Genomic DNA, 14,291 nt, shown 5'->3' on the forward strand with positions numbered 1-14,291 from the left:
TAGACTTTAAAGGGCCATTGCCTTCATCGACGCGGAACACCTACCTACTTACGATGGTAGATGAGTATTCACGCTTTCCCTTTGCCTTCCCTTGTCCTAATATGCTTACCTCTACGGTAATTAAATGCCTTGATCAGGTCTTTTCCCTTTGCAGGACGGCCAATATTATCCACATGGATCGGGGCCCCTCCTTTATGTCGAGTGAACTTAAAAGTTATCTCTCCCAACGGGTAATCGCCTCGAGTAAGACGACACCACATCACCCAATCGACAACGGACAGGCTGAACGATACAATGCCATCATCTGGAACGCTGTCCGTCTGGCACTGAGGTCACGCAACCTACCAGACCCGCAGTGGGAAACTGTGCTCCCCGACGTGTTACACTCTATCAGGTCTCTTCTCTCCACATCCACTAATGTCACACCTCATGGGCGATTCATCAAGTTCCGGCGTCGCTCTACACATGTGACATCTCTACCGTCATGGTTGGTGGCTCCAGGCCCTGTGCTACTCCGGAGGTTTGTCCGGTCTGCCAAGAATGACCCTCTCATTGACGAGGTGGAGTTAACGGAGGTAAACCCCACGTATGCGCACGTGCGGTACCCTGATGGCCGGGAGTCCACCGTCTCGCTCAGAGATCTGGCTCCCTGCCCAACCGGTCACACGAGCCCAAATGATGAAGGATCTCACGACGATGATGTCAACACTCCGCACCCCTATGAAGATGACGCCCTACCTGGGACATCGAGGGATCTGCCGGCAGTGCTACCAGATCAACTCAGGGAGCCGAATGCTCCCCGTAGGATGGTCACCCGAAATCAGGACGCCGGACAATCTCCAGCTACGACCCAGGATGAGGCCAGCTCTGCGCCTGTGGGGACCCGCACCCGGAGTCATAATATTCCCAGGCCACCACAGGACGATCAAGACGACGCGGACTCTACCGACTTACCGGTACGGGCCAAGCGACCCAGGGACCAGGACGCGGTCCGGGGAGACGTGCCTTCCGGTCACAAGCAGAAAGCTAAACGACTACGGCTATTTTTGGTCGGCCTAGTCCGTTAAAGGAAGACTGGACTCCCAAACCTTTTAGGGAGGAAGAATGTCATAAATCGCAACTTCTACAAGAAGTAACTCAGGAAGTACTACTGAACAGCCAGCTGAGGGCGCCATCTGAGGAGTATAAATACTCGGGCGTGGGCCCAATTTGGCCAGAGACAATCTGGAAATAGGAAGCTAGTGACTACTAACTAGACCTCCATGTTTTGTTACAAGTCGATTAAAGCCTTGCTTTATGTACAACCAAGTGCATAGTGAGTCTTTATTACGTCACCCTCTTTCCCCATTCTCACAGTATTAACCCTCTCCATTCTCACAGCATTAAACCTCTCTCTCCATTCTCACAGCATTAACCCTCTCTCTCCATTCTCACAGTATTAACCCTGTTTCCCCATTCTCACAGTATTAACCCTCTCCATTCTCACAGCATTAACCCTCTCTCTCCATTCTCACAGTATTAACCCCTTCTCTCCATTCTCACAGTATTAACCCTCTCTCTCCATTCTCACAGTATTAACCCTCTCGCTCCATTCTCGCAGTATTAACTCTCTCTCTCCATTCTCACAGGATTAACCCACTCTCTCCATTCTCACAGTATTAACCCCTTCTCTCCATTCTCGCAGTATTAACCCTCTCTCTCCATTCTCACAGGATTAACCCTCTCTCTCCATTCTCACAGTATTAACCCTTTCTCTGCATTCTCACAGCATTAACCCTCTCTCTCCATTCTCACTATATTAACTCTCTCTCTTCATTCACACAGTATTAACACTCTCTCACTATTCTCACAGTTTTATCCCTCTCTCCATTCTTTTATTATTAACCCACTCTCACTATATTAACTCTCTCTCTCCATTCTCACAGTATTATTCCACTCGCTCCATTCTCACAGTATAACCCTTTCTCTCCATTCTCACAGGATTAACTCTCTCTCCATTCTCACAATATTAACTCTTTCTCTCCATTCTCACAGTACTAACCCTCTCTCGATTCTCACAATATTAACCCTCTCTTATTTCTCACAGTATTAACCCTCTGTCTTTCCTTCTCACAATATTAACTCTCTCCATCCAATCTCACAGTGTTTATCGTCTCTCGCCATTCTCACAGTATTATCCCTCAATCTCCATTCTCACAGTATTAACTCTCTCCATTATCTCAGTATTAACTCGCTCTTTCCATTCTCGCAGTATTAACTCTCCCTCACCATTCTCACAGAATTAACCCTCTCTCTCCATTCTCACAGTATTAAACATAGAAACATAGAAACATAGAAGATAGGAGCAGGAGTAGGCCATTCGGCGCCTCGAGCCTGCTCCGCGATTCAATGCGATCATGACTGATCATCCAAATTCAATACCCGGTCCCTGCTTTCTCCCCATACCCCTTGATCCCTTTAGCCTTAAGAAATATATCCAACTCCTTCTTGAATATATTTAATGTATTGGCCTCTACTGTCTTCTGTGGTAGAGAATTCCACAGGTTCACCACTCTCTGGGTGAAGAAATTCCTCCTCATTTCTGTCCTAAATGGCCTACCCCTTATCCTTAGACTGTGACCCCTGGTTCTGGACTCCCTGACCATCGGGAACATCCTTCCTGCATCTAGTCTGTCCAGTCCTGTCAGAATTTTATAAGTTTCAATGAGATCCCCTCTCTACCATTCTCACAATATTAACTCTCTCTCTCCATTCTCACAGTACTAACCCTCTCTCAATTCTCATTCTTCTAAACTCCAGCGAGTATAAGCCCAATCGACCCAATCTCTCCTCATATGTCATTCCTGCCATCCCAGGTATCAGCCTGTTGAATCTTCGCTGAACTCCTTCCATGGCAAGAACATTCTTCCTCAGATAAGGCGACCAAAACTGCACACAATACTCAAGATGTGGTCTCACCAAGGCCCTGTAAAACTGCAGCAAGACATCCTTGTTCCTGTACTCAAACCCTCTTGCTACGAAGGCCAACATGCCATTTGCCTCCTTAACCGCCTGCTGCACCTGCATGCTTACCTTCAGCGGCTGGTGCACAAGGACACCCAGGTCTCGTTGCACTTCCCCTTCTCCCAATCTATTGCCATTCAGATAATAATCTGCCTTCCTGTTTTTGCCACCAAAGTGGATAACCTCACATTTATCCACGTTATATTGCATCTGCCATGCTTTTGCCCAATCACCCAACCTGTCCAAATCATCCTGGAGGTTCTCGGCATCCTCCTCACAGCACACACGCCCACCCAGCTTTGTGTCGTCTGCAAATTTGGAGATATTACATCTAGTTCCCTTGTCTAGATCATTAACATATATTGTGAATAGCTGGGGTCCAAGGACCGATCCCTGCGGTACCCCACTAGTCACTGCCTGCCACTCGGAAAAAGACCTGTTTATTCCAACTCTTTGCTTTCTGTCTGCCAACCAGTTCTCTATCCAAGTCAATACCTTGCCCCCAATCCCATGTGCCTTAACTTTACACGCTAATCTCTTATGCGGGACCTTATCAAAAGCCTTCTGAAAGTCCAAATACATCACATCCACTGGTTCTCCCTTATCTATTTTACCAGTTACATCCTCAAAAAATTCCAGTAGATTAGTCAAGCACGATTTACCTTTTGCAAATCCATGTTGACTTTGTCCGATCCTGTCACTGTTTTCCAAGTGCTCTGCTGTTACATCTTTTATAATGGACTCTAGCATTTTCCCCACTACCGATGTCAGGCTTACCGGTCTGTAATTCCCCGTTTTCTCTCTACCACCTTTTTTGAATAGTGGGGTAACATTAGCTACCCTCCAATCCATGGGTACTGTTCCAGATTCCATCGCATGCTGGAAGATGATCAGCAATGCATCAACCATTTCTAGGGCCACTCCCTTAAGTACCCTAGGATGTAGATTATTAGGCCCTGGGGATTTATCGGCCTTCAATCCCATCAATTTCCCTAACACCATTTCCCTACAAATACTGATTTCTTTCAGTTCCTCCCTTTCATTAGACTCTATGTTTCCCAACATCTCTGGGAGGTTATTTGTGTCCTCCTTTGTGAAGACAGAACCAAAATATGTATTTAATTGGTCTGCCATTTCTTTGTTCCCCATTATAAATTCCCCTGATTCTGACTGCAAGGGACCTACGCTTGACTTCACCAATCTTTTTCTCTTCACATATCTATAAAAGCTTTTACAGTCAGTTTTTATGTTCCCTGAAAGCTTACTCTCATATTCTATTTTCCCTTTCTTAATTAATCCCTTTGTCCTCCTTTGTTGAATCCTAAACTGCTCCCAATCCTCAGGATTATTGCTTTTTCTGTCCAATTTATATGTCCTCTCCTTGGCTCTTATGCTATCCCTAATTTCCCTTGTTAGCCACGGTTGAGTCACCTTTTTTGTTTTATTGTTATGCCAAACTGGGATGAACAACTTCTGTAGTTCATCCATGCGGTCTTTGAATGTTTGCCATTGCCTAGCCACCATCAGCCCTTTGAGTGACATTCCCCAATCAATCCTACCCAACGCGCCTGATACCATCGTAGTTTCCTTTATTTAAATTTAGGACTCTAGTCTCTGAGTCGACTACTTCATTCTCCATCTTAATGAAGAATTCTATCATATTATGATGATCGCTCCGACCCAATGGGCCTCATACAACAAGATTGCTAATTAATCCTTTCTCGTTACATAATACCTAGTCTAAGATGGCCTGATCTCTGGTTGGTTCCTCGACATATTGGTCCAGAAAACCATCCCTTAAACACTCCAGGAATTCCTCCTCCATAGTATTGTTACTAATTTGGTTAGCCCAATCTATATGTAGATTAAAGTCACCCATGATGACTGCTGTGCCTTTATTGCACGCTTCTCTAATTTCCCTTTTAATGCCGTCCCCAACCTCCGCATTACTGTTTGGCGGTCTATATACCATTCCCACTAACGTTTTCTGCCCCTTGGTATTTCTCAGTTCTACCCATACAGATTCCACATCATCAGAGCTAATATTCTTCCTTACAATTGTGTTAATCCCTTCTTTAACCAGCAATACTACCCCACCTCCCTTTCCTTTTTGCCTATCTTTCCTGAATATTGAATACCCCTGGATGTTGAGTTCACAGCCTTGGCCACCCTGGAGCCATGTTTCCGTAATCCCAATCAAATCATATTCGTTTACCTCTATTTGCGCAGCTAATTCATCCACCTTATTATGAATACTCCTCGCATTAAGACACAAAGCCTTCAGGCATGTTTTTTTAACGCTCTTACACCTATTAGAATGATTATTTACTGTGGCCATGTTTGATTTAAACCGTTGATTTCTCTGACTGCCACTTTTGTTTATCTCATTCCTATCTTTTGCTTTTATCCTTGTTTCCCTTTCCTCTGTCCCCTTGCTCAGGTTCCTGACCCCCTGCCATTTTAGTTTAAACCCTCCCCCAGAGCACTAGCAAACACTCCCCCTAGGACATCGGTCCTGGCCCTGCCCAGGTGCAAACTGTCCGGTTTGAACTGGTCCCACCTCCCCCAGAACCAGTTCCAATGACCCAGGAATTTGAATCCCTCCCCCTTGCAACATTCCTCTCGCCATGTATTCATCTGAAATTTCCTTCTATTTCTACTCTGACTAGTACGTGGCACTGGTAGCAATCCTGAGATTACTACCTTTGAGGTCCTATTTTTTAAATTTACCTCCTAACTCCCTATATTCCGCTTTTAGGACCTCATCCTGCTTTTTATCTATATCGTTGGTGCCTATATGCACCACGACAACTGGCTGTTCACCCTCCCCTTCGAAGATGTTCTGCAGCTGCTCTGAGACATCCTTGACCCTTGCACCAGGGAGGCAACACACCATCCTGGAGTCTCATTTGCGGCCGCAGAAACACCTATCTATTACCCTTACAATAGAATCCCCTATTACTGTAGCTCTCCCCCTCTTTTTCCTCCCATCCTGTGCAGCAGAGCCACCCCTGGTGCCAGGAAGTTGGCTGCTGCTGCCTTCCTCTGGTAAGCCATCCCCCCCAACAGTACTCAAGTGGTGTAGCTGTTTGAGAGGGGGATGTCCACAGGGGACCCCTGCACTACCTGCCTGTGCCTAGTACTCTGTCTGTTAGTCACCCATTCCCTTTTTGCCTGACCAACCTTTGCCTGCGGTGTGACCAACTGATCAAACGGGCTATTCACGACCTCCTCAGCCTCGCGAATGGTCCAGTATGAATCCAATCGCAGCTCCAGCGCCGCAATGCGGTCTGCCAGTAGCTGCAGCTGGACACACTTCCTGCACACATAGTTGTCAGGGACACCACTCTCTCCATTGTCACAGTATTAAACATCTCTGTCCATTCTCACAGTATTATCTCTCTCTCACCATTCTCACAGCACTAACCCTCTCTCCATTTTCATAGTAATAACTCGCTCTTTCCATTCTCACAGTATTAACCCTCTCTCTCCATTCTCACAGTATTAACCTTCTCTCTCCATTCTCACAGCATTAACCCTCTTTCCCCATTCTCACAGTATTAACCCTCTCTCTCCATTCTCACAGTATTAACCTTCTCTCTCCATTCTCACAGCATTAACCCTCTTTCCCCATTCTCACAGTATTAACCCTCTCTCTCCATTCTCACAGTATTAACCTTCTCTCTCCATTCTCACAGCATTAACCCTCTTTCCCCATTCTCACAGTATTAACCCTCTCTCTCCATTCTCACAGTATTAACCTTCTCTCTCCATTCTCACAGCATTAACCCTCTTTCCCCATTCTCACAGTATTAACCCTCTTTCCCCATTCTCGCAGTATTAACCCTCTTTCCCCATTCTCACAGTATTAACCCTCTCTCTCCATTCTCTCAGCATTAACACTCTCTCTCCATTCTCACAGTATTAACTCTCTCTACCATTCTCACCATATTAACTCTCTCTCTTCATTCACACAGTATTAACACTCTCTCACTATTCTCACAGTTTTATCCCTCTCTCCATTCTCACATTATTAATCCTCTCTCTCCATTCTCACAGTATTTAACCTCTCTCTCTGTAGTGTATGTACTTTGCAGAAGGAACTATATTCTGCAGCCCCTGTATACTGCAGTACCAGTAGTGACCACCCCTGTATATAAGCCTGTGTAGTAAATTTTGCATAGTAGTTCCAGTTTGTCTCCACTCAGTAAAGACCTGTTATAACCAACTCCTGCAGTCCATGTCTCAATTACACACGGACATCATACTGGCGACGAGCAGATCCGAACCTACCTACAGTCTGCACCACCTCATGGGGATCCATCCCTGAAGCGAAGTTGTCAGAGGTCGAGGCCAGAAGGAAGAAAGAAAAAAAACAAAAAAAAAACAGAAGAAACGGGCGTCGACCGTGGGCAACCGCCTCTGCTTCATTGGAGTTGAAGATTTGCAGGAGAGGCTGTCGAGAGCGGGGCTTGGTTATCCTGTCGATGGTGTTCCAGCTAATTGGGCTGGTGGCAGGTAGTACACTGATCCTTCCTGGGCTGCGGCAGGCTAGATCTCGATCGAGTGGCTTTTCAACGTGGCCGAGCAGCGTTGTCAGGAAGAGGAGAGAGACAGAGAGGGTGGAGCACACAGGGCGCGGCCGGTGCTATGAAGCCGGGCAGCGTACAGACCCGAGAAGAGGGAGGAAAGTGTCCCACGGGGTTGCTCCGACGACGGGGAAATAAAAGAAATTAGAAGCGCAGAAAGCCGCGAGAAGCTGCAGTTGCCACGGGAACCGCGGAGAGCGGCGTTAGCAGCAGCGCGGGGGGAAGTGCGCGAAGACCATAGGGCGTCGCCATCAAGGCATAAAATGCCAGCAACAGCACTAGCAGCAGCAGGGAAGACGAAAAGCGCGGGAGGCACCATTTTGTTAAATCGGGGAAGAAGGCAAAGCGCGGGAGGCGCCATCTTAGATTTCCAAGATGCCGAAGACTAGCAATATCACTGCCTTCGATAATGCAATAGAAGACTGGACCACGTATGTGGAAAGAGTCGAAGTATATTGCGAGGCAAACGAAGTAGCCGATGAGAAAAAGGCATCGGTACTACTAAACTTAATGGGCGCAAGAACGTACGGCCTATTGCGGAACCTGATTACTCCAGCCAAACCGATGGCGAAGAGTTTTAACGAAATTGTTGATATCCTACAGGAACACCTAAATCCTACGCCGCTGCTGATAGCAGAAAGATTTAAATTCCACAGGAGAAATCAGCATAAAGATGAGAGCAATGCTGATTACCTTACGGAACTACGCAAGCTATCAAAGCACTGCCAGTTCGGAGCAGGACTGGCAGATACCCTACGGGACAAATTTGTCTGTGGACTCCTGAGTGAAGGAACCCAGAAGAGGTTACTCTCAGAGAAAGAGCTGACGCTAGATAAGGCTTTCAGCGTGGCAGTATCGTACGAAGCAGCAGCAAAGGGAGCTGCGGAAATACAGCAAAAGCCACAGGAATACGGCACCCACGAAATGACACAGGGATTTGAAAAATGGTATCGCTGCGGCAGAACAACCCATGACCAGAAGGACTGCTGGTCCAAGGACAAAATATGCAGGCAATGCGTAAAGATGGGACACATTGCACGAGTTTGCAGGTCTGGGAAGAAGACTAACGACAACAAAAAGGCTACTAAGGAACAGTACAGGAAAGTACAAAAGATGACGGACAGTAGTTCCAAAGACCAGATGAGCGATAGTGAATCCGGGAATAAGAGACTAAGCTGTCTCAAACTTCACAACGTAATCGCAAAAGAGGATCACCGAACCATTTGGGTCACCCTCACGATAGCAGGGTCCCAAGTCAAAATGGAATTGGATACAGGATCAGCCCTGACCGTCATGAATCGACGAGACTACGAGCGGCTATTCTCACACATACCCTTGAAAGAGACATCCATTGTCTTGAAGGTGTATACGGGGCAAAAAGTATACCCCAGAGGGAAAATAAGGGTGCCTGTCGAATACAATGGCAAGGAAATACAGAAATTGTATCTGTACATACTGCAAGATGGTGGACCACCGTTATTGGGACGTGAATGGATCAGAAAGATAAGTTTAGACTGGCACTCCATTCAGGCACTGACGGTGGCTGGTAAAAAGGATGACGACGTCACACCTGGACGATTGTCAAAAATCTTAGCTAACGCCAAAGAGGTATTTCAACAAGAACTGGGAACTCTTAAAGGCGTAACCGCCTCAATAAAAATAGAAGAGAATGCAATTCCCAAGTTTTTCAAAGCAATATGCAATTCGCCCAGCCGTCGAGGCAGAGCTGGAGAATCTGGAGAATGCAGGCATGTTATCTAAGGTAGACTGGAGCGAGTGGGCGATACCCATCGTTCCTGTCATGAAGAAAACGTTAAACAATAAGTCTGAGGAGCCAAGGAAGGTTCGCATCTGTGGGGACTTCAAGGTGACGGTGAACCCAGTCCTTCACACAGTACAATATCCTCTCCCAAGGATAGAAGATATTTTCGCCTCACTATCTGGAGGGAAGCATTTTACAAAAATTGACCTAGCACAAGCATATTTGCAGATGGAGGTTGAAGAATCCTCTAGGAAGTATCTCACGATAAACACTCACAAAGGTCTTTACCAGTATAATCGACTGGTATTCGGAGTAGCATCAGCTCCGGCGATATGGCAAAGAGCGATGGAACAAGTCCTGCAAGGGATTCCGGGGACTTAGTGTTACTTGGACGACATCCTAGTGACAGCTGAAGATGACAGTGAACACCTTGCCAACCTAGAGCGGGTGCCCACTAGACTAAGAGAACATGGGCTACGAGCCAATCGCCCCAAGTGCGAGTTTTTTAAGAAACAGATATCGTATTGTGGCCACGTGATTGATGAAGAGGGGTTACATAAGTCCCCTGACAAAATTCAAGCGGTAGTTAAGGCTCCAGCGCCTGAAAATGTGTCGCAACTGAGGTCATTCCTCGGATTGGTGAATTACTACCATAAGTTTTTGCCGAATTTGTCCACAATTCTGCACCCACTGAACGCCCTACTACAAACTGGAGTAGCATGGAAATGGAGCGATGAATGTAAGCGGGCCTTTCAGAAGAGTAAAGACCTAATCACTTCAAGAGAAGTATTGGCTCACTACAACCCATCACTACCGATAAGACTGGTGTGTGATGCGTCTCCCTACGGTGTTGGGGCGGTACTGTCACATAAATTCCTTGATGGTTCAGAGAGACCGATAGCTTTTGCGTCACGCTCGTTAACTTCAGCCGAGCGTAACTACGCCCAGATTGACAGAGAGGCCCTCAGCCTGGTGTGGGGGTGAAGAAGTTCAATCACTACCTGCACGGTCAGAAATTTACTCTACTAACTGATCATCAACCTCTTGTCTCCATTTTCAACCCTCAGAAGGGCGTCCCGATAATGACAGCACAACGGCTACAGAGGTGATCCCTTTTCCTAGGGGCACACCAATATGACATCGAGTACAAAGGAACTAAACAGCATGGGAATGCTGATGGATTGTCGCGCCTACCGTTGCCGACGGTGGAAGAAGCACCTGCAGTGGATCCAGTGGAGATATTCCACTCGACCATAGTCGAATGTCTCCCTGTGACGAATGCAAACATAGAAAAGGAAACACGAAATGACCCGACACTCTCCTGGGTCTATGATTTAACGGTGAAGGGATGGCCAGCACATGGCGAACCACTGTTGCCAGCATTCTCGCCGAGAAGAGAACAGCTGTCAGTGTGCAGAGGAACCTTGATGTGTGGATCCAGAGTAGTAATTCCACCCAAATTGAAGGATAGAGTGCTCAATGAGCTTCATGAGGGTCATCTGGGAGGGGTAAAAATGAAGAACTTAGCCAGAGCATTTGTGTGGTGGCCGGGAATCGATAGAGAAATTGAAGAGATGACCAAGAGCTGTACAGGATGCCAGAAGGTCCAAAACGCCCCACCACAAGCCCCTCTACATCCATGGGAGTGGCCCTCATCTCCATGGCAAAGGGTGCACATTGATTTTGCTGGTCCATTTATGGACTCGATGTTTTTAATTGCAGTGGATGCACATTCAAAGTGGCCAGAGGTAATAAAAATGTCCTCAACCACCACAGAAAAAACTATCACAGTCTTACGAACCATATTCGCCAGAAATGGGCTGCCTGAACAGATTTGCTCCGACAATGGACCACAGTTTGTGTCTGAAGAGTTCCGGAGGTTCTTAAAGAACAATGGTGTTAAGCATTACACATCCGCCCCATATCATCCAGCCACCAATGGATTGGCTGAGAGGTTCGTTCAAACATTCAAGAAGGCTATCAAGGCAATGTGTAATGAAGACATACCCCTACAACACAAGGTGGATAACTTCTTGTTTGCCTACCGGAATGCGACACATGCAGTTACCAACCAAACTCCAGCCATAATGTTCTTCAATCGAAGACTACGATGCCGTTTGGATTTGGTTAAGCCAAACATCAGAAGAGATGTGGAGAACAGGCAGTTTCAGAATATGAATGAAAGGCCGACCAGGAGTTTTAAGATAGGTCAACCAGTTTTGGCCCGGGACTACCACACAGAGAAATGGCAGCCAGGAACGATCTGTACACGGCAAGGACCTCTAATGTATACCGTGGACGTTGGAGAGAGCGTTGTAAGACGCCATGCTGACCAGATTCTAGAGTCACTGGAAAACGTCAATTCCACACCACAATCCGATACACCTGGTGATGAAACCGAAGTAGCAATTGCATCTACCTCAGAATCGGTGATATTGGAAGCAGACGAACCAAACAACGACGTTGATCCCGAATCAACTTTGCCAGAAGAACCTGATAACCCAAAGAGGCGTTATCCAGACAGAATCAGGAAGCCTCCTCAAAGACTGAACTTATAATTGCTTAACTTCAGCTAATGTATCTAGCAACTGTAATTGTAACTATGTTATTTAATTATTAATCGAATGTTATGTACTGTTTAGCTAAAAGGGGAGGAATTGTAGTGTATGTACTTTGCAGAAGGAACTATATTCTGCAGCCCCTGTATACTGCAGTACCAGTAGTGACCAACCCTGTATATAAGCCTGTGTAGTAACTTTTGCATAGTAGTTCCAGTTTGTCTCCACTCAGTAAAGACCTGTTATAACCAACTCCTGCAGTCCGTGTCTCAATTACACATGGACATATTACTCTACATTCTCACAATATTATTCCACTCGCTCCATTCTCACAGTATTAACCCTCTCTCTCCATTCTCACAGGATTAATCCACTCTCTCCATTCTCACAATATTAACCCTCTCCATTCTCACAGTATTAACACTCTCTCTCCATTCTCACAGTGTTAACCCTCTTCCTCCATTCTCACAGTATTACCTCCCTCTCCATTCTCACAGTATTAACCCTCTCTTATTTCTCACAGTATTATCCCTCAATCTCCATTCTCACAGTATTAACTCTCTCTCTCCATTATCTCAGTATTAACTCGCTCTCTCCATTCTCGCAGTATTAACTCATTCTCTGCATTCTCATAATATTAAATCACTCTCCATTCACACAGCATTAGCCCACTCTCCCCATTCCCACAGTATTATCCCTCTATCTCCTTTCTCACAATATTAACTCTCTCGCTTCATTCACTCAGTATTAACCCTCTCTCTCCATTCTCACAGCATTAACCCTCTCTCTCCATTCTCACAGTATTAACCCTGTTTCCCCAGTCTCACAGTATTAACCCTCTCTCTCCATTCTCACAGTATTAACCCTCTCTCTCCATTCTCACAGTATTAACCCTGTTTCCCCAGTCTCACAGTATTAACCCTCTCTCTCCATTCTCACAGTATTAACCCTCTCTCTCCATTCTCACAGTATTAACCCTGTTCCCCCATTCTCACAGTATTAACCCTGTTCCCCCATTCTCACAGTATTAACCCTGTTCCCCCATTCTCACAGTATTAACCCTGTTCCCCCATTCTCACAGTATTAACCCTCTCTCTCCATTCACACAGTATTAACCCTCTCTCTCCATTCTCACAGTATTAACCCTCTCTCTCCATTCTCACAGTATTAACCCTGTTCCCCCATTCTCACAGTATTAACCCTCTCTCTCCATTCACACAGTATTAACCCTCTCTCTCCATTCACACAGTATTAACCCTCTCTCCATTCTCACAGGGGGCGAAATTCGGTATCGCCCGTTTGGGGCGCTAGTATTGGCGGTGCGCAAAGTTTAGCGCCAGGCGCAAATTATCGCCACCTCCTGCGAAATTGGGTACCTGCGCCCCTGAGGGTGATTGCGGCGCTAATTCAGGCGCTGCACGACAGTCTTAAGGCGCTAACCCAGCGGAGCGAGGCGTGACCTCACAGTGCTGGCGAAGCTCATGTTATTTCAGTCAGCACTGGAACACACACACTGGCACCATCCAATTCTTAAAGGGGAGTTCTGACGAATGGTCATCGACCTGAAACGTTAAATCTATTTCTCTCTTCACAGATGCTGCTTGACCTGCTGAGTTTCTCCTGCATTTTCTGTTTTTTTCTTAAAGGGGAGGGTTGATCTTGCTCTCCATCCACATCCTGCTCATTGCAGCCTTGAATCTCGGCCTGAATCTCAGCCTGGAGAGACCTGTACATCAAATCTGCTGGAAAGAACAATGGAGAGAACCAGGGAAAGACCTCAGAGTGCAGACCCCATAGTCTCTTCTAATTCGATACAAGGAAGGGCAAATCAAAACCAATCTGCAAAACTCCTTCGCACAGCGTGGAATCTCTCCAGAAGTCTGTCTCTCTCTCTCACAATGTGTGGTGCAAAAATGTCAGCTTCAAAAAAAGGCAGGAGGTGTTCCCCTTTAAATAGCGCTCCCCTAGTCCCTTTCAGACAGCATAACGGTCCCCTCAACCAGTCGTTGCTAGCGCCAGGCGGTAAGGCAGGGAGCGCCACTGAATTTCCGGACTGGGGCGCCCCAAGGGCGTTGCAGCCTGGAATGACGTCATGATGTGCATTCGCCGGTGAGCGAGCGCTACGGTTTAGCGCCGGCGCTAAATGTCCTCTCAATTTGGGAAGAGGCGCAGGGTTTGCTGCGCCTGGGCGCTAGTTGGTTAGCACCCCACTTCTCGACCTATTTAGGAGCTAATGGGTGGCGCAACCAACCGAATTTTTCCCCCACAGTATTTAACCTCTCTCCCCATTCTCACTGTATTAACTCTCTCTCTCCATTCTCTCAGTAGCAACTTGTTCTCTCCATTCTCACAGGATTAACTCACTCTCCATTCTCACAG

This window comes from Somniosus microcephalus, chromosome 15 (genome assembly GCF_052327205.1).
Source record: "Somniosus microcephalus isolate GS21.2 chromosome 15, FLI_Smic_1.0, whole genome shotgun sequence".
Lineage (NCBI taxonomy): Eukaryota > Metazoa > Chordata > Chondrichthyes > Squaliformes > Somniosidae > Somniosus > Somniosus microcephalus.